This window comes from Phyllostomus discolor, chromosome 14 (genome assembly GCF_004126475.2).
Source record: "Phyllostomus discolor isolate MPI-MPIP mPhyDis1 chromosome 14, mPhyDis1.pri.v3, whole genome shotgun sequence".
In the NCBI taxonomy this organism is placed as follows: domain Eukaryota; kingdom Metazoa; phylum Chordata; class Mammalia; order Chiroptera; family Phyllostomidae; genus Phyllostomus; species Phyllostomus discolor.
The window spans coordinates 32,475,170-32,501,366 of NC_040916.2; the positions used below are offsets into that span (position 1 = coordinate 32,475,170).

At 47.9% G+C, this 26,197-nt stretch overlaps 1 protein-coding gene and 1 pseudogene across 1 annotated transcript in view; both read right to left on the minus strand.

Moving 5' to 3' along the window:
- The window catches only part of OLFM3 (olfactomedin 3), a 153,582-nt gene that overhangs the window by 78,549 nt on the left and 48,836 nt on the right, over window positions 1-26,197 (minus strand). The window lies entirely within an intron of this gene.
- LOC114489079 lies at window positions 880-3,000 on the minus strand (annotated as a pseudogene).

A 26,197-nucleotide genomic window follows, 5' to 3' on the forward strand; every position in this document is an offset into this window, starting at 1 on the left:
ATCTATGAATTCTCTCATGTCCTATCAAGGAAAAACAATTCCTGAAACTTTTTTGAACTTAGAATTTTATATATTTTGATACATGCCCTTCATAAGAGAATTTCATGCCTGGAGAACTCTTTGAAACAAAAAATTGTCATAATTTTAAATGAAGAAAAAGTTTTTTTCACAATAATTCTTATTATTAGAATAATTCTTGTATGTCATAATACATTATTTCTAGTTATTTTAAAGTGATTCTTTGAGTACAGAAATAGGATTGTTTTATTTATTAATATGCTGCTGGACATAACTACTTTTTCCTCCACATTTATTTTTCTTTTTAAAAGAGTTTTTGTTGCCTTTGGTCCTCAGCTGGTATTTCACATAGGCTCTTGGGCCCAGGGTGGGCCCCCTGGTGGGGGTCCCTGGGCAGTACTTGGTGGGGTGGGGGGCAAGTATGGTGGAGGAGGACCTGGCGGAGCCCCCACCACTCAGAGCCCGTTGTCCTGCCTGGGCCCCAGTTCCGTCACTGGGCCCCTGGGAGGGTCCTGGGGAAGTCCAGTCCCTCACGGTGCCTACAGTATCTGGGGACCGTGGCCTGGCTCTCTCCCAGGGGACTGCCGTCCCAGCACCCCCTCCACAGCCTCTGCCATATTCCCCATTTGTTTTGTTAAAACTTCCTAAAACCTCTGTAGGTACAGAAACCACATACTGATCAGCAGAGAAAAGGGAAGATTGGCGGGAGCAAAACAAGCCATTGGGGCCGGGTCTCCTCCTTGCTCAGGTTTCTTCTCCCCTCAACGGCTTGTCCCAAGGCCTGCTGGGAAATCTGCTACCGGGATGTGTCTTGGTGGGGACCCCCACCCCACAGCAACTGGGTCTGGCCTTCACAGACCCTCAGCTGGAAGCACTTGAACACATAGAAAAACAAGATGAAAATGCAGGAAAACCCGAAATCCCAGATGGGGAGATGATGTGGGGAGACACCCCGCGAGGGGGGCCTCTGTAGCCTGCCCCCCCTTGTTAGTAGGGGCAGTACTCTGGGGCCTTCCCTGGGCTTGGGCAGTGGCCAGCTGACCCTGGAACTCCGTCGGCCACTGGGCCTTGTGGGCGGTACTTGGGGTCATGTACCTTCCAGCCCAGGCCTACAGACCTGGCCACTCTGGTTGGTGCCCTGTGCGAAGCGCATCTGCAGAGACACGGAGGGGTTGTCACACCTGTCAGTCCCCAGCTTGGTGTCATAGATGTGCCACCGGGTCCCAGGAGCCATCATATCCACCTGGCTGGCACACCTGTTGGTGCCCATTTGCAGGCTGATGGTTGAGTGGCCCATGGGTGGCAGGATATGGCTCCTGGGGTCATACAGGTGCCTTCTCGTGCCGTCTGCCATGATGCCCGCCTGGCTGGCACACATGCCGGTGCCCATCTGGAGCCTAGTGACACACTGGCCCACCCTCACGGTGGAGCCGTCCAGGCCCTGCCCCTGCTTCTCTGCGTGCTCAATGCCAATGGCCTTGCTACTCTAGAGCCTGTTGTCTTGTCCATCCCCACCAGTGCCAGCAGACGCCTGCACCCGCCTCACGTCCCCACTCTCAAACAGTTCACGCCGTGGCCGACCATGGCCTTGGCAAAGGGGGAGAGGTTTTCCAGCTGGTGCCGGTTCTGCGCGGAGCAGTGGGTCTTGGGGACTGAGCCTGGCTGCAGCTGACTCACGTGCATGCACAGGGTAACACCATCTTTCAGGCCCTCCTGGACCAACAGACGGGCCCGTGAGTCCATACATCCCTCCGGCTGCGAAGTTCTGCCTCCTTCTGAGGGTCCTATGGGGGCAGGAGCTGGTTCTTGACCTTGACGGAAAGCCGCACGAGGGCCCCTTTTCTAACTGCGTGGGGCTCAGGCTGGTGGTGGGGATAGTGGGACAGACCTTAGTCCACAGGTTTGGGTTTGGACTCTTTTGCTATGCAGAGGGCTCTGGATACAAGACCTCTTCTCAATTTCAATAGAACTGTTCCAAACCTTCCCCTTTCCACTCCAACTATTATTTCCTAGAGAGTACGGGTAACCATGGGGTATTTTTACTGCCGATTCAGGCATCAGTGTAGTTTGTCAAGTTGTCACTCTTTGTGTAGTGAGGTCCACCTAGGCATGTGCTTGAAGAAACCATTGCGATAATCAAACAATAAGTGGAAGGTCAGGAAAAGGAATGTTCTTGAGCGATTGGAGATAGGGAGGGATGCAGCTGGCGCAAACTGGAGCAGAGCTTTCAAACCAACCACGAGAAGCAGGAGAGAAAAATCCTGTCTTTACTGTTAGGAACCAGTCAGAAGGTATCTGTGACAGGTGGCAGGGTGGACAAAGGAGGGGACATTCCAGGGTTCGTTTCTGAAGGTGCGCCTGCTGGCAGCATGTCGTAGACGGAGGCCCGGTCCGTGGTTCTAGAGAAAGGGCAGGCAAGGATGAGTTTGCCAGCGTCTACCTCTGGGGTCACTTGGACTCCAGTGCTCCTGCCTTACCAGGTGGGGGGAGCTGAGTCTGTTTCCACCCCGGAGTGCCCGGCTGACACATCCAGGAGAACGGCCTCACGCTGCACCGTGAAACGGAACTGCCCCAAGCTGGCGGCCAGCAACACCGTTCAGGGATGACAGATGCCTCTTTCCCAGAGTGATTTTCTTCTTGGAGGGTGGAAGTCCACGGCAAACAAATCAAGGCAAGGAACTTCCTCCCGATGACTAAAAATAACCTACAATTTCGGAGACCAGCCATCCAGAAAAAATGAAACTGCGGACATCAGCCCCTCCCCTACCTGTTTAGCTCCTGTCCCCACAGGGGACAGATGGCCCGCTGTCAGCCAGGGCTGGACACAGCTCGTCGTCTGTGGACATGGGGGACTGTAAAACATGAGGAGGCCTGAGGACGTGTTTGTTAAGAATTCCCGAGCTACAGTAAGATGAAAGGGACCTTCCGAAGGTGTCCTGAGGACAGGTTTGGTGGTGGGGTTATGGGAGCAAGGGATTTCATGGCGCGCATGTGTCAGGAGTACTTGACATATTTGGGGGTTTTTGGTTTTCGTTGGTAAGCCTTCGGTCCTCTACATCCTTCCATTCTGCACGTCACACTTCCATCTACGTTGCAACACTCGAACACAGCCGTGGAGGGAAACACCTCCCCCCGTGTTTAACCAGTGAGAGTAGCCCGAAGACCCCCAAGCAGTCACTGGCTTGCAGCTGACTCCCCCTAACCTTCCCGGAACACCCACATCTCATGAAAAGCAGCCACTGAGTGAGAATGTCACTTACCATACACTCAACGATGGACTCAGGCCCAATGTAACTTAATCCAGACCGGGCATGGGAAACCATGAACCCCCAGCCGTGCTGGGTGGCCCCAGGAGCTATTTTACTTCGGATCTGTTGACTTCTTGGGGGAGGCCCGCCATGTGCTCTGCCAGGGTCCCCCCGCGGGTTTCAGAAAGGTGCCCAGTGCGTGTCTCCGCGGGGAGTGGTCATCAAGCTAACGGTCCATCCTAGGGACTGAGCGGAGCCTCTGAATGAAAGGGCGTCGGGGACCCAAGGAGGAGACACTGTAAATGCCGGGGCTGCTGGCTTTCCCGCACCTGAGGCCGGAGCTGCAATCAGTGTGCTTTCACGAAGGAGCTGCTGGCAGCAGCCAGGATCTATGGGACCGCCCCGCCGATGTCTGACATTGCCTCTAAGGGTCCATGAATAATTCAGAACCGGAAATAATCTGTCTCCGGCTTGAGCAGAGGAGCACAACCAGGAGATGATGCGCTGGGATCGTCTTAACTTTGTATGGGCCGCCTTTGCCTTAGCTGTCTCGTCGGATCAACAGTAACCAGCGGGGATCAAGGGAGCGCTCACACCGCCACAGCTCTCCTGTTTTCTGAGTGGAAGCGGGGAGGGGCTGGGCTTAGAACTCCTTCTCCTTGAGCAGCCAGGGGAGGAGTCGCTATCTTCCCCCCTATAAACTGGAGGCGTTTCCTTGACTGCTAAGTCGATCCGCAGAAACCAGGGTCTAGGCTGTCTTAGAGAAATGACTTTTGCAGCCACAGTTCCTCTTAATACTTTGGTGTTCAATACAGGAATGACATGCATCTGATTTCCTATACCGTTGCTGAACTATTGGTTGAAACAAACATACATTTACAAATCACATGGGCAACATTTAATTCAGAGGCCGGCGGTAGTGGCGAAACTCAAGTATCTGCATCCACATCGTAGGTTTCAGTATTTCCGGCTGCCCACTGCCTAGCTACGTGAGCCCATCGTTTTTCTCACGTGTTTTGTGTTACCAAGGAGATTGGTTTAGAGGTCATTTCTTTTAGTGTCCCTATTATATATGTAGGAAAACTCAGGCCCAATGAAGTGAAGTAGTTTTATCTATGATGAAAAAGGTAAGAAATGGAAAGGTTGTTTTAGGAGGCAGGAGCCTTTGATTTTAGCATAATAATCTTTCATAATTATAAGTGGCTCCTGCCATATTTACAGCAAATCAATAAAATCATGGGAAAAAAAACCCCTCACTTTTCAGATCCCACAAACTGCAGCAAGAGTAAATCTCTTTCCTAAGCCATGCCAGGTGATGGGTGGAGATTCCACAGTCCTTTTGACGAAAGCCAAGCTTCTGACCGAAGAAATAAATGTCTGCTCTGGAAATCGGACAGCCAGGCTCACCTCCATGATCTTCACCAGCGTCAGCGACCACACTCTGAATATGACATAGATATGTGAGTGTATACTCACATATACACACCATCTATGTGACTCATACACGTGGACTCAGGATATGATGTATATCTACGCACACCCATGGATATGTTGTCCTTAAACTGAACCGGCACAGGGCTTTGATTGGGGCACTCGTTCATTATTTTTTTTACATTCCATTTGTTTCAGATTTTACGTTCTTCATTTTGAAATAGAAATGTTCAGTGTTCTAAGCATTTTCTGTGATAAAAAAGATGAAAAACTGAGCTAAATGATACACGTGACTGACACGTGAGCTTCATACAATTATAGTAGGAATGGAAGCTTTCAGTTTTAAAAAAATTTTTTGCTGTGGGATCCAGATATAATCATAACCTGGCTGAGGTATTTAGATAATAATGTAAATATGGTAAAAAAGGGGGATGTCAAAGGAATTTTAAGTTTTTCATCTCTGCAAAGACGAGACTTAAAACCCACCTGCTCATACACACACTTACCAATCCCACGTCAATCACTCGATTCGTTTATTAGGAATATTTCTATATACACAATGCAGAATCACCGTAAGGACAATGCATTCTCTGCCCGGGCAGTACTGACCGCACACCGTGGAGTGTGGATTCCAACGTTTTCCTTACTCCTGCTGACTGCGTGACCTGACCTGATCTTACCTGTGCAGACCACCGAGAAAAACAACCCAGGTCACCGCGACTTTGATCGGTCTTCCTGCGGCTTTAATTAGCAGAATTGCACAAGGGGCCCCGTGCTCCCAGCAGAGCTGGCAAAGGGCGGTCCCCAGATGGCTTCCAAACAACACACTTACACATATTCATTCTAAAGGCCTGCTTTCCTTCCTTCCTTCCTCCTTCCTCCCTTCCTCCCTTCCTTCCTCCCTTCCTTCCTTCCTTCCTTCCTTCCTTCCTTCCTTCCTTTCCTTCCTTCCCTCCTTCCTCCCCTCCTTCCCCTTCCTCCCTTCCTTCCTCCCTTCTTCCTTCCTTCCTTCCTTCCCCTTCTCCTTCCTTCCTTCCCTCCTTCCCCTTCCTTCCCCCTCCCTCCCTTCCCTCCTTCCTTCCCTCCTTCCCTTCCTTCCTTCCTCCCTTCCTTCCTTCCCTCCTTCCCCTTCCTCCCTCCTCTCTCCCTCCCTCCCTTCCTTCCTTCCTTCCCTCCTTCCCCTCCCTTCCTTCCTTCCTTCCTTCCTTCCTTCCTTCCTTCCTCCCTTCCTTCCCTCCTTCCCCTCCCTTCCTTCCTTCCTTTCTTCCTTCCTTCCTCCCTTCCTTCCCTCATTCCCCTTCCTTCCTTCCTTCCTTCCTTCCTTCCTTCCTTCCTTCCTTCCTTCCTTCCTTCCTTCCTCCCTCCCTCCCTTCCCTCCTTCCTTCCTTCCTTCCTTCCTTCCTTCCTTCCTTCCTTCCTTCCTTCCCTCCTTCCCCTTCCTTCCTTCCTTCCTCTTTTCCTTTTTTACAGCACATGCCATTCACATGCTGTGGTGTCAAAAATTTTCAGAACTTGTACCATTGTCTCTATGGCTAAATTCTAATGAAAAGGGGCAGAGGCCCCTGGTCAGTCTGGCCCATTTTGTGGTTATCTAGTTTGAGCTCAGGGGGTTCCGTTTGCAACAGGAGGGAGGTCTTTGGGGTCTCTAGAAATGAGACGGTGAACGGTACATGCTCAGAGTGGTCGAGTAGCTTTGCGCCTTTGGTTGGAGGAAGAGGATGAGGACAGAGAAGCTGGTGCAGGTGGCCCTCGATGGGGCCGCCTGGCAAACGTAGGTGTGCTGCTGGGTGTCTGTGGAGGGGCTTTTTGTTGGCACAGTGTGAGGAATGACAGGACCGCAGTCTAGAATGGAAGGCGGTGGCAGCACATGGAATGGTGGTTCCCCAAAAGATAGGTCCGTGTCCTACGCCCTGGAACCTGCTGATGCTTCCTTATTTGGAAAAAGGATCTTTGTGAATATAATTAAGGGAAGATCCATCTTAGATGCGATCCTCCTGGATTGTCCAGGTGGACCCTAAGTCCAATGACAAGTGTTCTTATAAGAGACACCCAGAAGGACACAGCAGAGGAAGCCGTGTGAGCACAGGAGCAGGGACTGGAGCGACGCAGCCCTGAGCCAAGTGCACCAGGAGCCATTAGGAGCAGGCATGTCCACTAGAGGCTTCCGAGGGGGCGTGGCCCGGCTACACCTTGACTTCAGGCTCCTGGCTTCCAGAACGGTGAGGGATGCCATTCCGTTATTTCCAGCCACGGAGCTCATGGTCTTTGTGACGGCAGCCACTGGAAGCTAACACAGGAGTGTATGGGACAGGTTTTGGGCCCCGTTCCCACATTGCCTACCTCTTTTCCCATGAACTGTCCTGGTAGATCTGCTGTCCCCGTGCCACTGGACTGTACGTGTCTCTTTGCCCTGGAGTTTCCCTGCTGTCACTGGCGGGGACACAGGCGTCACTCTGATGGCTTCAAGTGGCTGCCTAGCAGGTGGGCCATAGGTCTTACAGATTGAGGATGGTCCAGACAATTAACAAAAAAATTCCTGGACCCCTCAAGACATTTAAACCTTTATAAACATAATGTAGGCAAACCAAAACAAAACAAAACAAAAATAAACCTCTGTTTGTGATTAGTTGACCTTAGAAAGCACCCTATTTTTTATATAAATGGAAAATGCCTTGGCATCCTTTTCATAGAAACTGAGTTTTCCAGGAATATATTCACCATGTAACTTGAAGGAAGAATGTATTTTACTTGGTTTGGAACTTTACCAAAACAATTTCATCATGTTTTAAATTGCCCACTAGCGAATCCAGCATGTTGTGTTGGCAACAATATGTGAGTGTCCACACCACACGTTGGATGAATCTTCATTTGTAATTTTCCTGCTTAGGAATATCATACCTGCAGGAGCAAGCACTTGGTTACTTAATCATGTCCCTTAATATTAAAAGACCTATTATTCCATTACTTTTACTGGTCATCTATCTCAATTATAATATAATTAGGTCATTATATGGAGTTTTTAAATTTAAGTGTCAGCAGGTTGTTATGTTGTGCGTAGGTTGATAGGTTGTATTTTTTTCAGATAATTGCTTTGGGGGCATTAGAAATGTTTCTAATAAGAAGAGTGTACGTGGATTTGGGAAATGTTAAGACCCTGGGTGAATAGACATTTTTAAAGGCAGGGCTGATGTCCAGCTAAAGTACAGAGTCGTCCAGTGAGGTTCTCTGTACCAGAGACGCATGGCACCATGGGAGCAAGACTAGGGCATGCCTGATCTTGATGCATCTCATTAAGATTCTGTTTTTCTTTTGATCCTTTGTCCCAAAGGTGCTTCAGCTGCAATTAAATAATCTTCTTTGTCATCACTAGGTACTTATTGAGTACCTATCATGTAAAAATACATTCTGAACAGACTCCAACAATGATTTTCAACCTTTTTCATCTCCTGGCACATATAAAGTAATGACTAAAATTTTGTGGCACACCAAAAGTATATGTTTTTTTGCCAATCTGACAGAAATATAGGTATAATTTTGATTGACTTACCCCCAAAATAATAATAGCAATTGTCTACACTTTTTGCTCCAAAGTGACTTTTAAAAAAATCAGGTGCCTATACTTTACATAAGGATTTCTGGTACCAAGAATTAACCAATCAGATGCAACTCTATTATTGTGGTTCAAGACAGGGCACCCACACTGGACGGCTAGTGTTGTGTTGACTACTGTCATTTCTTTATCTGGCAATCCAAGAGAAAAGGGGCCGGTGGCCCTGTCTAAATAATCAGGATTGCAGTGAGTCTGTGGCATGCCTGTTGCAAATGGCTAGACTGGAGTATGTACATCGAGTCTTCCATTCCCGAATATTTACCAACAGCATGAACTGTAAATCATATGAGCACAAAGTAGACCAAGTTCATAGTCACTTGTATCACTTTCCAGACTCTGTTCTCTGGTTAATATTTTACATGTCTTTTTCCGTTTTCTCTTCCCAGTGTTTTTTCAGACTGTGGGGCCCTGAGGGCCTTGTGACCACATTTAAATAATTCTCTTTGTACAGCCCCTGAAATAGCACAATGCAGAATTAATACTTTAAAATTCTTTTTGATGAGAGTGGAATTATGCCTAAATCTCTGATAGAAATCTCCGCTATTTCTAAATTACATAACTGCTGTACTTAAAGCTTCTCAAATGGAGCAATTAGTAAAAACTAAGATTCAGTGATGCCTTTGGGGAACTTTCAGTTCCAGGGAGTGATTTTTTTTTGAGTCACTACCCGGAAAGGATGTTTAGTCTACAGAACTATTGGCATTGCAGTGTTAAAACATTTGAAAGGGAAACAGTACAATGACAGACCGAGGCTGATGGTAATATTTTATGAACCTCGTTATTTCCTGTGCCGCTGCCCTGGGAGGAGAAGCATTACAAATCTAGTCAATGATTTACGAGGGAACTCGGGGGGTATCCTTTGAACAAGACGGAAGCGAGTGCCTGTCAAGGCAAAGGCAACTTGAAATAAATAAGGTTCTATTTGGTAAATGGCAATGGAAGATAGGGGAAAGGAGGGTAGGATGTTAGAATGGGATTTTAATTTTGTGTGTGTTTTTTTCATTTTTATTTATTTTTAGCGAGAGGGGAAGGGAAGGAAAAAGAATGGGAGAGAAGCATCAATGTGTGGTTGCCTCTTGCGCGACCCCCACTGAGGACCTGGCTCACAACCCAGGTATATGCCCTGACTAGGAATCGAACCAGTGACCCTTTGGTCTGCAGGCCTGCACTCAATCCACTGAGCTGTACCAGCCAGGACAAGAATGGGATTTTTAATATCAACACGGAAAACTGACTTTAGAAACCAGGATAGTGCAATCTGAAATCTGGAAGTGTGAGTTAAGTCCTCACAGCAGGTTCAGATGGGATGTGTGTGAATGCATCATCGTCCCTTGGGAGGAAGGACAGGGATTTACTCCAGGGACCCTGATGATGTCCCCTTATTGAACCATGACGCAGTGGAAGGAAAGGAAGTGAAACGAATGTGCTCTGATTCTTATTTCTACCCCTGCTACCCAGTGTAAGCTCGCCAAGGTCCTGCAGGTTGTCAGGTAGGCACCGATGCTAATTGGGCACGAACTGTGCAGATCCGTGATGAGCTCTTACAGACGCCATTGCTATTTTGAGGAGCGAATGCGGTAAAGAAATGTAATTGCCCGATCTCACAGAGGAGGGCATGCCAAGATGAGACCACCCATCTACGACGCGCTGAGAGAGGATTTCATCTGAGTCTAGCGTGTTATTCGAGCCCACACACCCCCTTAAAATGACGAGATTTCACGTGGCTCCCTTGAACTCCCTCCAACCTTTTGACTTTCTCCCCTTGCTTAAACTAGGTAATTTCACAAAGAGGTTTTATTTGAAAGTTCAAGGTGCATTGTTATTTTCATATAGAAAACTTCAGTTATTAACGCTAAAAATATCAGCAGTAGGGAAGCTTTGGCAGCGAGGCATGGCAGGAGGGAAAGGGGTGATTAGACACCTCTTCGTTCCGCCGATGTTCTCTTGGCCCACGTATTCCTTCTAATTATGACTCTGGCAGTGAGCTGCGCAGGGATAACGTGACAGCACCTTGCCCGAGCTGTACCACACGGCTTTTATGGTTTCTCTGCTTGGGGCTTTTCCACTCCTCTTGCTTAGAATGCCCAAGGGAGCCCCATCAGACATGTGCAAATCCAAGCCAGCAGGAGACCCGAGCCATGGATCAATCCTCCTCTCTCCATCCCTTGTAAGCTTTTTTAAAAAAAATGTTTTATTTATTTACTTTTAGAGAGAAGGGAAAGGAGGCAGAAAGAGGAGGGAGAGAAACATCGACGTGAGAGAGAAACAATGATGGGTTGCCTCTTCTAGTGCTGCAACTGGGGACCAGACCCATAACCCAGGCATGTGCCCTGACCAGGAATCGAACCTGTGGCCTTTCGCTTTGTGGGACGATGCCCAACCAACTGAGCCGCACCAGCCAGAGCCCTTGGAAGCATTCAACATGGCTTCTTAGAGGGGCTCCAGCAAGTTGAAGTCTCAGTCACCACCCATCTTGTTTTTACCACAACCCTACGAAGTACATTATACTGTGATCGCTACTTTGCAGATGAGGAGACTGAAGTTTAGGGATGTAAAGCAACGTGCCAAAAGTCAGAGTTTCCTAATGGAGTGCCTGGGACTTGAACCCATTACTACCCGATTTCCCAGTAAACCTTCATCCACCGAAGCAATGCAGTAGTAGGGCTGAATCTTTGACTAAAGGGCTCTAGGGCAGAGGTCCAGAAGGCCTTGGGGATGCCCACAGCGAGAGAGAGAAAGGCACAACTGAGGAACATTAGACCTCGTCGTGAACCTTCCAAGCTGGTGTAATTTGAAGAAAATCCAGGTGCTCCCTTCTACCCACAACCCCCCATCTGCCACCTTCCATGATAACACGTACTCCCTCCATTAAATATGCATTCGATCTCCAAGATCCGTTCAAATGCCAGTACCTTTCAGAAAGTTATTACCCAAAAGGATAATCCTTAGCAAAGCTAAGGAGCTCGCTGTCATCTCCCTAAGAGCGGTAGCCCAGTGAAAGCGGAATCCTCGAGGGAGTGGTGTCGGACAGCAAGACACAGGGGAGGGCTGAAACGCAGAGCCAGGCGGCAGCTGTAGCAGAAGTTTTCAGTTTCATTCCTTTTCTCTACGGTTCGTGCAACCGGTGATGATCGGGGAGTGAAACTTCAGGGCCGAGGTTCCATCGACAGTGCCACCTTCTGCCTCTCAGCACATGATAATGCCAATCTGGGGGTTCATTAGTAGGAAGTCCCTCCCACCTGAAGAGCCTTGCAAGCGTTGGAGCAAAGCGATTCCTAAATCAGCCTCCCAGCTTAGCTCTCTAACTTCAGCAAGACCGCAAAGAAATAACTCCATATCGGGCATAGTCATCAGCGTGCTTCCCTATCAGGAAAGGCTACAGATTACATAACTCCAGATATTGATTTTTCCACATCAGACACTTTTTTTAAAGATTGTTTAAATTTATTTTTTATTTTTAGAGAGGGAAGGGAGGGAGATAGACACAGAGAGAGAAACATCAATGTGCGGTTGCTGGGGCCTGTGGCCTGCAACCCAGGTATGTGGCCTGACTCGGAATCGAACTTGCGACACTGCGGTTCGCAGCCCGCACTCAATCCACTGAGCTACGCCAGCCCACATCAGACACTTTAATAGAAAGGTTAACAGGGAGCTGGGTCAGCACAGTTTGAGGTCACTCATTTGGCATTAAATGATTCGGAACTCAAATGCCTGCTGACAAAGAAGAGGCCAAGAAGTTTGTAAGAACAATTTTACTTCTTGGAAAAGGTATTGACTAGTATTACCAGTCAACAGAAGGTATTCACAGCCTGGATGAAATAAAAGGCATGAAGTTTGTGTAACATTAGCTTTTGAATGGGATATTCTGGCATTATTGCTTTGACTGATTGTTGGTGATAAGGACTACAAAAGACCCTACGGATGGCCACTTTACAGCTGACATTGTTTTGCACTGACATTGATGATGACATTCAGTGTACTTGGGTGGAGAAGAGATGGCAGGATAATCCTGTGGTAGCTATTGGCATCCAGAGGTTACAAGTTCAATCCTTAATTCTAAAAATCCTGCAGAAAATAAGATCAATACCCATTAGTCTACTAAAAACAACGACAGCAACAAAAACAAAAGCTCTGATACCCAAGACCATTAAGCAGCCATAGAAATAATAACTTCCACAATCATCAGGATTGGAGATGATCTGAAAATTTATCGCCAGAATAAAATGATTGAAATGCTTCATGAGAGGAAATGAATTGGATAAGCAAATATAAAATCAAAAGGACTGGGAGAGGTCAAAGATTACTAAGTCTAGACACTGCGTGCAAGATTTGTTGTGAAACTTCAGATGTGTTCCCACACATCCCAGTGTGTTGAGCTAATGAATGCTACACTTGAGGCACAAAACTGAAAAGCAAATGCATAAAACTAAATATTTATGGTGAGACCCTCATAAAAATTCCAGTTCTGTTTTGCCAGTATTTCACGAGTATCGTTCCACAAGTCTGCCCGGCCGAGGCATCATCCTGATGCCGGGTCTGGGTTGGGCATTCCGCCTCTCTCTCTGCCGCACGCTGCCGGACTCAGTTCTTAGATCGACCACATCGTTTTCGAAAGCGTATTTTTAACGTCAGTCTCCTCCAGCACACTGGGCACATACCTGAGGGTAATGACCGAGTTCTCTACACCTTGGTCCTATACTGCTGTCTCAGTGTTGCTTGTTGGTGGCAGTGTCTGACACCCCACAGTAACTATTGAACTGGGCTGAGTCGCACATCCAGGGTTTAACCCAACCAGCACTCCCTTCCCGAGTACCCTGCTTTCAGAGTGCCGTGTTGATAGATAGCATTGGGTGAGCTCACTGCGGGGGAGCGATGTTCCTGTGACCTGCGCCACCAGGTGCATCCCTTCCAGTGATGCTAGGGTGCCAGAAGTGGCTCAGGGGTGAGACTGCACTCAAGCAGGGGGCCAGTGACAGGATGTAATGCCACGGAGGCAGCCAAAGGGCGGAAGCTGGTGTGGGGCTCCTTGAACCTTTAATCAGCTGGAGGGATCAAAACAATAAAGGGGTTTTGCCCTGGCTGGCGTAGCTCAGTGGTTTGAGCTCGGGCTGTGAACCAAGGTATTGCAGGTTCGATTCCCAGTCAGGGCACATGTCTGAGTTGCAGGCCAAGGCCCCCAGAAACCACACATTGATGTTTCTCTCTCTCTCTTTCTCCCTCCCTTCCCTCTCTAAAAATAAATAAATAAAATCTTTAAAAAATCAATAAAGGGGTTTCAAATGGTCTGGAGGAAAAGCATTGAATGTACATGCGCATGTACTCATGGAGCCCAGATATCAAAACACACTGGACAGAAAGAAGGGACTGGCAGATCTCCTTGTAGAACAGTCATCTCCGACGTTCGGCATTTTGGCTAACGTTTGCGTCATTCATCACCGTGTGATCAATGGGGACACTTGTTTTTTATCTGATTGTATTACTCACTTGGTTACGAAAATGTGTGTATTTTAAGCAAGGCTGATACACATGAACAGTTGTAAGAGCTCCGAACGTTAGACACACCCCGACGTCACATAAGCGAGGACCGTTGTGCAGGACACACGGTGCCCGTTCTGTGTCCATGACGCCTGTCCCTGAGGAAGGGAGAGAAGTGTCAGAGCACAGAGTACAGTGCTGCTTAAAAGAAAGCTGGTTTGATTTTTAAAGGGCAAGAAAGGAAAGTGAGTGTCAATATTGTATGTACAGTTGGGCCAGTATATTATCAGAATTCAGAAAATACTTGTATTTTTTTGTTTTTTGATGTCCTTCATTAAAATACCTGAAATTATTACTTTTTAAAAAATGATGTCTAGTTTAGCTTTTTAAAATTTGCTTTGAATAATTTTGATGCTGTAACTCTCTTAGGATTTGAACTGTCCAAAAGGAAGCACCTTTGAAACGAGTAAGTGATACTGATAAGGAGACTGTTATCCTGCTGTACATGATAAGGTCTGTCATCCAAACAATGCAGCCCTTTATCCTAAAACGTATACTTATTTTTTAAAGCTTGATTCTCTGTTCTCAAAGAACTTAGCTCTAGTGATCCTACTCATTTGATAGAGCTGAAACTGAGATGACCCTCTTCTCTTTGAAATAGCCCAGACCCGCCCTGAGAAAATACGCTGGCAAACACTCAGAACGTGGAGAAGCTGGTGGGCATGCGTGGAAAGCAATGCCCATCTTGCGAGGTACAACGGCTCCACTTCCTGCGGCCGCAGGCGGCCAGCCTTGGAAGCCTGTCCGAGGTCTGTTTCTCGCTGCCTGCCAATGCACTGGGCACTCTCTCTCCGGAAGATAGATTATGGAGATGTGTTCAGTAAAACCAGCCATTGCTGTGACTTGAGGCCAGAGTTGTCTGTGCTGGGAAAGTGACTGAGCACTAGCACAGCTGCTGATGTCCGCCCTCCCGTGCTCCGTGGTTTTCTCAGGGTCTCCTTCTGTGTTGCTCATTCCATTCTGTCAGCCGCTCCGAGACGCAGGAAATAGTGGTTGTTATCATCCTCACTGTATAGGCGGGAAGCTGAGTCATCAGGGCTGAACTGACTTAGGCAGGGACACCACTGGAAGCTGGGCTTCATAGGTCAAGACTATTTGTAATGAAAAAAGTGATGGGACTACCCATTAAACGCCGGGTCCGGGCCTCAGCTCCTGATAGTAATCGCCAGTATAGTGTGTCTTCTTGTGTCAGACTTTGATGTCTTTATTTTTTAAAGTTCAAGTTTTGAAGGTAGATATTGCCATCCTCTTCCAGGTAAAGGTGCAGGGCCACAGAGAGGTGATGACGTGCTGGTGTTTAAATTTAAGTCCCTGTGACCCCTAAATTCAAGCGCTCCCCTCTGAGATAGGGCTCCACGTAACCCCTTCCCCATCCCTCCGTGACCGTGAAGTGCGCCTCCCTTTCTGTGATTCTGGGGGCGGCCTCGGGGAGCTACCGCCCCAGCAGGTAACGGGTCGGGAGCTGGCATTCTGCCTGGCCAAATGTTCGGTTTCATGACGGTTGACAATGTTTTTGAAATACAGAGTTACATTTCCTGCTTTACTAAATCTAATATATTGAGAGCCATTGGGTTTTTTGTTGACAATGGTTACTTTCAATTCCTAAGGACAATTATTTTTATTCATATTTTGCATTATTTTTGCGTACATATCAAAGGGAATAACGTGGTTTGTACCTGTACTGACGGAATGTTGTTTTTAAGAATAAATTATTAACGTTGAAGACTTTTTACGACTGAGAGACCTGGGCAGTTGGTTTATTATGAAGCGCCTACTATGCACCACATATTAAGCTAAATACCGAGTGTGTCTATAAACCACGTGCACACTGACCACACCTAGGAAAGGAAGCGTGCGGACAAACTAAACACATAACTACTGTATACAGCTCACGAGAGCAGGGGCACCCCAGAATCCTGAAAAGGGCCAAATGAAACCGTGCATCCATTTGCAGGGCGGCGTGAAGGACAACGCTTCACCGAGCTAAGAACAATTTATTATTGGAATGATACGTCTGCAAGTATCACAAACAAAAGCATTTCAATAGATTTATACGCTTTGTTAGAGACAAAATAATTTCATCCGGACGACTTCACTTTTCGCTGTTTACATTGTTTATGGCCGGTTAGCACGTTGTTCCGTCCTGTGTGCTTCTGGCTCTTCCTTGGAACACCCGATGAGAGCGAACATGCGGGTGTTCTTTCTGTTTCTCTTTTTCTGCTTGTGTTGGGCATCTGACTCCAGAGGGACTCGCGGTCTGGGCATCGGGAGGCAGTCAGCGACTTGCTTGTGTCTTCCCAGGTGAAGGAGGCCCGGGGTCAAGGGCATTTCGGCCCCCGTCGGGGCTCTGGCGCCCACTGCCCACGGTGCTTCAGTGCACAGCGGAGACCCTGGGCGACACCCCGCCCCGTCTCTGGTCGGCCTGCTGCTGACAGCAGCCAGGCGGTGCTGGTGTCTGTGTGTACGTATGTCCTCTGTGTGTATGTAATGCCTCAGGCATGTAAACACCGCCAGTTTCTCCGTCTTTCTCAAGGGCCCGTTTTCTTTGTTCCTCTTACTGCTACTGTTCTCTGCACAGCCTTCTCTTAACCAGGCGGTTCCTCCGCCTCCCTCCCGGTGCCCCGGCGAGCACCCACCGTTGGCCCCCATAGAAAGACCTCCGTGGCTTCTCTCATTCCCATCGTGGCCCACTAGTATTTTAGAGATGCTCGGTATGGGTGGAAAGTGTGAGAGAATAGTTGATGATAATGTGATAACAAAGTGCCTGATAATGTCTCAAATTAGATATGTGGTAACGAAGATATCACATAAGTCATTGTTAATAATCATTCTTAGTGAGTTCCATTTCTATAAATACCAGTGCTCGTTTCACTCCGTCAGCTCCTGGGACGGCGGGTGGCCCAAAGACCCCTCGGTCCACAGCCCGTTTTTCACAGCAGAACGACACTGAAAGATTGACTCGGATTCTGAGACAGAAAACCGAAGTTCCAGATGCAAAGGAAGCCTGTTCGGGAAAACAGGGGCTGCCAAAAGCGTCTTTGTCTCTTTCCAATGCAAAGCTCCACTGGGCAGGAGAGAGGGGGACCACGGTGGGAAAGTGTGGTGGCAACTGGTGTCTTGGGGACGGGGCTCACCCTGAGCCTCTGGGGGGGGGAGGGGCGCTGGAATCCCAGGGAGGCTTGGAGCAGAGACCCCTGGGCTGATTTCCTTCTGGGGTCAGCGAGTCAACAAGCCTCAGACCTCCCCCGCCCAACCACGGTGGGCAAACCTTCCATAAGGCACAGTGACAAACAGCACACTTGGTTGAGCGTGATAAGGCACTGAAGACATTATCTGAGTTATCTCTGCAAGACGTCTCGAGGAACCGATGAAGACACTGACGTTCAGAGAGTTAAGAACCCTGCCTAGAGTGGTGCTGCCAGGGAGCCCGTGGTCCCCCGCCCACCTGCCAGGTGTGACTCCTCAGGCTCCACCTCCCCGCCCAGGTGTGTCCCTGGGGAACGCCACTTAACGCCTCCGTGCCTAGTTACCGTCTCTCACTGCTAGTAAGCCTGCCTGGTTGACGCAGTTGTTATTAGGATTAAATGAGTGGACACGTGTAAAGTGCTCGAGTCTTAGTAAGTGCTTAATAAAAGCTGGCTCTTAACTTATGCTCACTGTTAGGACTGAAGAGGAATGGGGTAGGTGGGCCGTCAGGTACCCTGTCTTCCTGATTCTGGGAAGCAGGGCTGGTTGGGGCTCACCCTGATAGGTTAGGCGTTTCATGCATAAGGCTCTTCCCCTACTTGATGGACCTCCTCGTGTCCCCCTCCTTCTTTGGGTCACGCTGGTGCCACACAGGACCAATAGTCCCCGGGAACACCTGTCAGGAAATCTTGTGTATTGGCCTTCTCTAGTAAGGGATACTACAATTGTTGAACTGAAGGCTCTCCTCCCCACCAAAACGGGTTGTTTCCTGGGATATTTTCCTGGGGTATCCACCCCCCCCACCAGAGATATCAGATGCACCTATGGGTACGTAAACCCTCCTTTAAATGAAGACTTGTGGAAATGTGCAGGGTAATTTGGGAATGAGATGAAAGCAGTAGCTCGTGTATTCAGAGCTTACGATTGGGGAGGCGCCGTTGCCAGTAGGGGACATTCCGCCCCTTGTGTGGCCCCCACAGAACCCCCAGGAAGGGGTTCCTGTGACTTCTCCCCACTAACAGAGGACGGAACCGCGGGGCTGACGGTACCTACCCGGCCCACACCGGTGACGTCAGAAAGCCTGAACGTGACCCAGGCGGTGCAACTGCAGAGCCGCGAGGCTCAACCGTGAGCCTCAGAGGACTCTGTCTAGACATGGCCTGGACGCCAGGCCGTCGGACTCGGCAGACAGCGCCCTTTGGTTCTCAGGCGCATCTCTGTACGGTGACCGGCAGCAACCTGACGTGGCCCCAACGAATGCTAATTTTAAAATTTACCCAAGGATACACTCCTCCCTCCATGACTGCGCCTTTGCTTTTGAATGTTTGCTCCTGAATATAATATGCGGAGATTTGGTGGAATCTATAAATATTTTAAGATTCTCCTGGGGTCCTACCCTTTGAAATCGGTGTATTTATAATCTCAATTCTAATTACTGATTTTTAACATGCATTTTTGCACTAAATTCTGCAGGGGAATTGCAGCATTCCTGAACTCTGAGTGTGCTAGCAATAGGATGTTTGAAATGTACTCTTAGCTTCATTTTATTTATTTAAAAATTTTTTAAAATATATTTTTATTGTTGACCTCATTTTATGAGTGGAATAATTAAAACATGGCTAAATTGGCTTAAAGTTTATGTAATTAGCAAAGCCTGGGGGAAAAGTCCTATTTAAATTTAACAAATGAAAGTATATATTTTTAGTTGTTCATAAAAAAAAAAAGGAAAAATGCCCTGGCTAGTGTGGCTCAGTGGATTGAGCACCAGTCTGAGAACCAGAGGGTTGCCAGTTCAATTCCCAGTCAGGGCACATGCCTGGGTTGTGGCCCAGGTCCCCAGTATAGGGTGTATGAGAGGCAACCACATATTGATGTTTCTTTCCCTCTCTTTCTCCTTCTTTTCCCCTCTGTCTAAAAATAAATAAAGAAATAACATCTTTAAAAAAAAGAAATAAAAATTGGGTCAATTACCAGAAAGATCTAAGTCTGTAAATATCCTTTATTTAATTATCTGGGTCTTCTCTACCTACCCTTCTCTTGACAGTCCCTTCGGTTTTCTAATCCAGTTCATGCACCTAAGTGTAGCCCCTCCTTCCAGTGCTAGTGGCTTCCCTCCCAAGGAAGGCTGGGCCTGTGTTACCCAGCTGTTGGACACAAAATATTTTCTCTCTCAACATTTTAATACATACTTAAAAAAATCTACAAATTTGTTCTTTTCTCCACTTAAAGGTAAAAGTAACAAGACATTCTGAAAAACACTGGTTGAGTGTAACTTATTTAAAATCAGAATTTCCCACTTGATATCGTTAATGTTACCACGACCTGTGAGGCCGGCGGGGGTCTTGTTCCAGGTGCGGTAAAGGAATGTTTAGGACTGAAAGTGATTTCCATGACCTCAGAAACACACCGGAGGAGCAATGTAACGTCTGGCAAGATGTTGTCATTGCACATATTTAACTTAGAAATCTTAAACATTGCACATATTAAATTCAAACAGAATGGGTGGGAATCTAACACTTTTGCCTTGATTATCAAAATATTTACCGTGAACTCTTTGCATAGTCATGGATCCGCATATCTGCATTGACTTTTCAGCAAAAGCCAGCTCTCAAAACCAAAGAGGAATTCACAGTTCTGCTAGAGTTTCTTTCAGTTCCACCAAACACGTGGCTCAGCCCCTGGTGGATGTTGGGTAAATATTTGGTGAACGCGTTTAATCACCTTCTTTAGGGCAGTAATTCTGACTCAAGTGTCAAGGACGCAGAGAGGCGAGATGGCCGTCAAGGAAGTGGCAAAGTCTGGATTTGAACCTAAGGGATTATTTGAAAGTAGGGGGTCCTACATCTATCATGCTCTTGCCCAATAGCTCAGTATTGAAGTCTTAAGTTAGTTCAATTGAACCACACCATAAAAAATATTACAATTTTCTAGCTACTGGCTTGAGCCAATTAAACCATATGTTCAACCACATTAAACTATTTTGGTCACAAACCTTCTCTGTGTGGCAAAAAAGATGGTACTAAAATAGAGATGACCTCTAGTCTGTGAGGGTAGTCTATACCACAGACAAAACCCTATGTATAGTAGCGGGTCTTAAATCTCTTACTTTTGACAGTGGGATTTAGTGGGAATGAACAGTTTCTGTTCAGGCTGTCGCTCTACCGGGTGGGGCAAAAGTAGATTTACAGTTGTGGGCAAGCAAAACACAGAGCTTATTCTCGTATTATTACTTATTAACTGTCGTATTATCTTCTGTGCAAACAGCTGTCAACCCCCCTTTGCCCACACGTGTTCCCGGAGGCCTCTGATCAGCCAGCGATGCGAGGCAGCCTGTTGGGGCCGGGAGACTGTGTGTCAAGATAGGAGTCTCTGGGTACACGGGACGACACTCCAACCCACTGAGCCACCCGGCCAGGAAACTGACTCAGAGTTAGCAAGCAGGCTGACCTCTGGGGGGCAAGGGCGTGTGGTTGCAAGGGTGAAGGGATGGAGCCCCAAAGGAAAAGAGCTCAGGGACTTGGACAACAGAGTGCTGATTGCGGGGGGAGGGGGATGGGTGGAGGTAGAAGAGGGTATGGGGGATCTGGTGATGGAAACAATATTATTAAACATGAACGATTAAAAAATCACATCTTAACTAAGATAGAAGTCTCTGGCAAAGGCCTCCGTGAAATCCCCTGGGGACTTGGGGCACAGTCATCCCGCACTGGGCCTACGCCTCCGATTGTGCGTCGGTCATCAGACTGAGGTGAGGTAGAGTAGGTGAAGCGCCTTGTAGAGCAGCTGACACACATGCTCAAGGTGACGACGGGTCTCCTCCCCGCCACCTCCCTGTGTTTCCTTGCTCACTCAGATACGAGGATTGGTCCTGCACGCTGCTGAGTGAGCCCTCACGAGCCTCAGCCTACGAAGACGGGCTTTAAAACCAGCTGCTTCCATTCCACACGTGAGGGACAGTTCTCTCTCAACCAGCAGAACGTAAAAACCAAAAACGGAACAAAGTCTCCCAACTTTGCATTAAAAGGAAGTCCACTTTTATTGCATGTTTAAAAAGGAGCTCTTTAACTCCGACACTGCCTTCTGAACGATGAAACAGCAACGGCGAGGGAACTGGAAACACACTGTAATCGCTTCTCCCGTGGCCCAGAGAAGGCCCCAGCATTCCTTGCGACTGAAAAGCATTTGAGAGGCACGCTTCGCTTGGAACCTTTAAATCATTATTTAGCCTTAGTTCAAAGGAAAGATGGCTTTCTTTTTTTTTTTTTTTTTTACATATAACCACTTCCATTTTTTATAAAAGTGGGCAGAAGGACTGCAACCGACAGTCCCCTCTGCCCCGGTGCTGTAAAAGCCTGGGTTGTGGGGCGGGGGGGAAGGGGGGCGGGATTGTGAGGAAAGAGGCAACAACTGCCCGAAAGGACTTGATAGGAAATGGCATTTTTTTCCCCTAAAATGATTCTGGCTTGGCTTTCATTTTTTTTTTTTTTTGAATGAAGCAGAAAGGAACTAGCCTAGAGTGGGTTTTTAAAAACCTCTTCTTTGAAAACTAATCCATTCATGCATTTCTTGGCAAGCAGGAGGAAGATTTATCACATCACTGGAAATTTTCCTTAAGAAGCCCTGCCTGATGAAATGGGTCTGTCTTTCAAGATTTGGGGAATAATGACCTTCTTGGTAAGGGGATAATCAGGTTAAAGCTGGCAGCTCTGTATAAAATTTCATTTTATGACTCTACAAAGACAATTTGACTTTTTAAAAGTCTCGTCCACGACCCCCTTTGTTTCAAATTAAAGTTAATTCAGAGCCTGTAAGCTTTATTAAAAGGAAATGTATTGAATAACTACCATGACTTAGTCATTATGCTAAATATTAAAGATTTTAATAATATAATACCATTTTTGAAAAAGTCATGATATATGAATAGAGATAGAAATGAGAAAAAAATGGGGGAAAAAAAAGCACATACCAGACTATGGACGGGGGAGATTTTGCAGAGAACAGGACGATAATGTTTTCATTGCATTCCATGCCTTTTGAATTTTGCATGAAAATACAATGGTCTTCGGTAATTAGAAAAAGACGTCATTGAAAAATTAGCCGCAGGCCAACACAGGTGGGGTGAGACAGGGAGGGGAAGGGATAAGCGGGAAGGCAGGGCTGCTTCCGCCTGGTTCACTGTCGCGCCTCCTGCACCTCCCGCACCCTCCTCACCCAAGGCACGCAAGGAATATTTCTTGAATGAAGAAATAAGGCGCTCAAGGAAGCTGCCGCCACTACTTCTGAGGCTGCCTTGGGAAACCACCTTAAACCTTCGCGTGTGGGGGAATGTTTGCATGGTTGGACTGGAACAGCACGACTCTGGCTATTGCCACGGGAAATTAGCATTTCCAAAACAGCTACAGGGGCAAGCCTCTGAAAAGATAGCCCTTCAGCGGGGAGAAAACAAAGGGAATGCGTGTTCGTTGCGTTGGCCAGAATGGCCCTTTCTGCAGGATTCTAGAGCTTTGCTGTGTGTGACTGCACACCCCCTGGACCTGGCAAGATCCCCCAACTCCTCCTCACCCACCACGTCTTCCTTTTCTGGGGGAACTGGCACGTCCACCCCGGGGGCATCTGCACGAGACACGTATGTGCTTTTACTATACTTCACAAGCACTTTTCCACCTTCTGATGGGGAACGCTCGAGAAAACCCACAGCATTTCAGAATTTCGCAGTCACTCCTGGTGCTTTCCTCTGGCTCAGGGGTCCATACGGGGCGTGGGGAGGTGGTTGTTCAGATCTATAGAAACCGGTCATGGGAGCAGCAGACACCACGTTCTGAACACCCATCCCAGGCTTGTCCCGTATTCCTTTCCTAATGCAGCTCTTCTGGCCCTCCCCCTGCCACCCAAAGGTGAGCGTGATTGCGTCCATCTTCACATGGTGATGCCGCAGCTCGAAGGTCTGCAGTTGACTCACACAAGGCCCGTGTGGAGGGGGCTGAACTGAGGTTCTGATTCTGACAGGTCTAGATCCAAACGCTTTGCTCGTGTTGTTGTTTTGTGTTACGTTTTGATCATAATCCACTGTCCATATGCCCTCACTGGCCAGCTGCCCCTTCTCCGTGAGGACCAGGCGCTCCCCAAGATGCCCCGAGGGACCTCAGAGGACAATGCTGACACACCAGGTCTGGGATGGCGCTCCAACCTGTCACGTGCTTCCTCGCTGAGATACACGGCTGGCACTCATTAGTGATGGATCCTTAGTGGCAGCAACTGCGCAGGCAGAACGCTTAACCAAGCGGACACTCCATCACCCTGGCACTGCGGAATGCCATTCAGTGCTGCCGATGTAATCGTCTTTTCGGTTTGCACATTTGGATCGGCCAAATCGGGGAGCCTTAGGGTCGTGCCCCGCCCTACCACAGGGAGCGTCCAAACGCACAGGCATCTTGGGAAACGGATCCCTTGCGATGGACTACGTTTCCTGGGATCCCGATGATCTGATGCTGAAAGCACTAGCTGAATGGCAGTCTCGCTCCTGTGAACGTGGGAGAAGGACTCGGGCTGAGATCTCGGAGGGCTACCTTTGGTTCTGGCCTCTGCCCGCAAGCCGCCCCTCATCTGTCCCTGCCCCCCGGGCTCTGGGCCTCCAGGAGCTTGGCGCTTGGCCCGCAGTCAGCTCCCAAGACAGCCTAATGAAAGTTAATGGACCTCCAGTTCGGGTAATTCCAATGAATTAAAAATAACTTATGAAACCATTTAGGGCTCTGTGCAATCAAATTGAAACTGCTAGCTACCTGCAGGGGTCATCCTAATACAGCATGGACTTTCTGCCACACAGAGGAAATCAAAGTTACCTGAAATTCACCTGAAATACCGCAAAAATATCAGGACGTCAGAGAGAATTTTTGGATGTCTTTTGAAAAAGAATCCCAATAATGCTTCCTTTCTCGGCTTGTTCTACATGTTCTAAGACTGTAGGCCAAGATTCCTCACAAATTATATTGGTGCATGGAGAAAAGGCCTTCAGCAGAGGGTACATTTATGAGAAATTGTTTCTGAGTTTCTAATAATTCTTCAGAAATCACGAGGCAAAATGGAATATACACATTATAGAGGGAAAAAGGTAGTATTTGTGCAGAAACTACGTGAAACTCCATGATGGATGGAAGAGGATGGAAGGGACCATCAGTTTGCTGGCAAAGAGGCATCCCGGCGCTACTGCTGAAAATCATTAAGTCCTTTCCTTTGTTGCAGACGGAGCCGCAGTGCAACCAACCCAGGGGAGATTGCCGGACTGTCTTTAGGAAGCTAAATTTCTTAATTCGACAAATATTTATTAAACTGGGCATTATGAATTCAAACACACAGACCAGGAGCGTGAGGTTTTGTCCTTAAGGCATCTTGAGTTGAGCTCACGGGTAAGGCAGGCACGGGCACCACGCAGTGCGAGGAGGAGTGTGACAGTGGCCACGGGCGAAGCTTAAATGCTCTACGAGCTTCCCGAATGCAAACTACCTCCTGCTGAAGTCTGTAGGGCGGAGTGAGACCATGCTAGGCTGAGGCGCAAATCCTGGCTTTTCCACCTTTTCATTCTGGATCCCAGGCAGATTGTTTAACCTTTTACAAAAGCTTCGTGTTCCGTAAAGCGCGGTAGCAGAAGGTACTCCATCGGTTTTTTGCATGGGACTCTTCTCCTTGATTCACACAACAGCGTGTCCCGAGTGTTCCTGGTCGGCCTGGCCGCATGCCTGTCCAGAGTGTGCATGCAGGGAGCAGAAAGGGATGGTGGGTGTCCTGATGGAAAGTGTGGTCAATGCCACAAAAGGGAGATCCTGAAACTCTTCACAGGAGAGCCTGCCATTGTAGTCCTTATGTACAGACGAGAAGAGGAAAGCTTGGGACAGGCGAATAGGTGTCCAAAGAGCGTGCTGAGTTAGCACATGGCTGACCTGGGAGCTGGGACTTCAGCATCTTTATGCAGCGCACTCAATTCTGTATAGCTTAGAAAGGGGTGGCCCAGGTAATGAGATTTATAGGAAGCGCAGATATCGATGGGAATGTGTGTATTGCACTATCTCAGAGGATTTCAGATACACGATATTTTGTTTGCAATTACCTTTTGTCATCAGTGGTGACTCTTACTAATTCAAATAGCTGCCATGCAGAGTAGCTTTTAGCTAGTAAATATTCAAAAGGTCTCCTTGTTTCAGGCTGCTTTCAAGGAATTTTTGTCTTGTCTCCAAACCACATCAAGAAATCAACTGTCTCTGTATTTCAATAATAAGCTCTTCATGGCCCTCACCAAACTCACATTTTGTTCCATTGTGAGGCATTGCGCTGTTATAAAAAAAGCTACATGAGACTACCTTTCAACATTGTTTTCTCTATCGCTTAGGGCCTTTATACAAATCAGCGCTCTCAATGGGGAGAAATCGACGTTCCTGTACCTTCCTCCATCTCTTCCCTTTCCCGCCGCTCTCACACGGTCTACAAGACAGTCCCCCTACCCCGCCCCTGCCACCTGCACCTTTTTCCGTGACTCCCTCCCCTTGCCTCCATTGGCAGCTCACTGATGGTTCAGGCATCTGTGCGCTAGCAGTTCTCCGTGAGAACTGGGCAAAGATCAGCTACAGCTCACGCTTGCCAGAATCCACAGGCATTTTGACCTGTGTCCCTGGTATAGCTTGGTGGGAGCTCATTAATGACATCTCCTAATAATCACCGGCGGTCCCCTCGGGTTACCTGAGTTCAGGCTGTCTCGGGCAAGTAGGCTCGGGCAAGTTTCTGCAGCTCTGTGGGCGGCCGACGAAACAGATTCAAGATACTTAGGGCGGTTTATCTTTGCCACAGAGCACCGGGGTGGTCTGTCCCCTGGGGCGAGGCTCATCTTCTTGTGCTCACATGGTCAACGGAGGGCAGCCCACAATGATGGGACAGTTGTTTTCCACGGGGCATGGATATAGGGTAAAATTTGTACCACATGGGTTATTTTATGTATGCGAAAGGTGGAGAGAGTGATTTTTCCCCCTGCTATAAAGCTTCCAAAAAGAAAGATTGACGTTTGATTTTTATTTTGTGGAAACCCTGTATTCTCCACATTGTTGACTAGTTGCAGGGGTGCCCACACTTCCCTGGAATCACGTGTGAGTCAGGCTGGGGGGCTGTTGTGAGGGTCAGGGGTTCT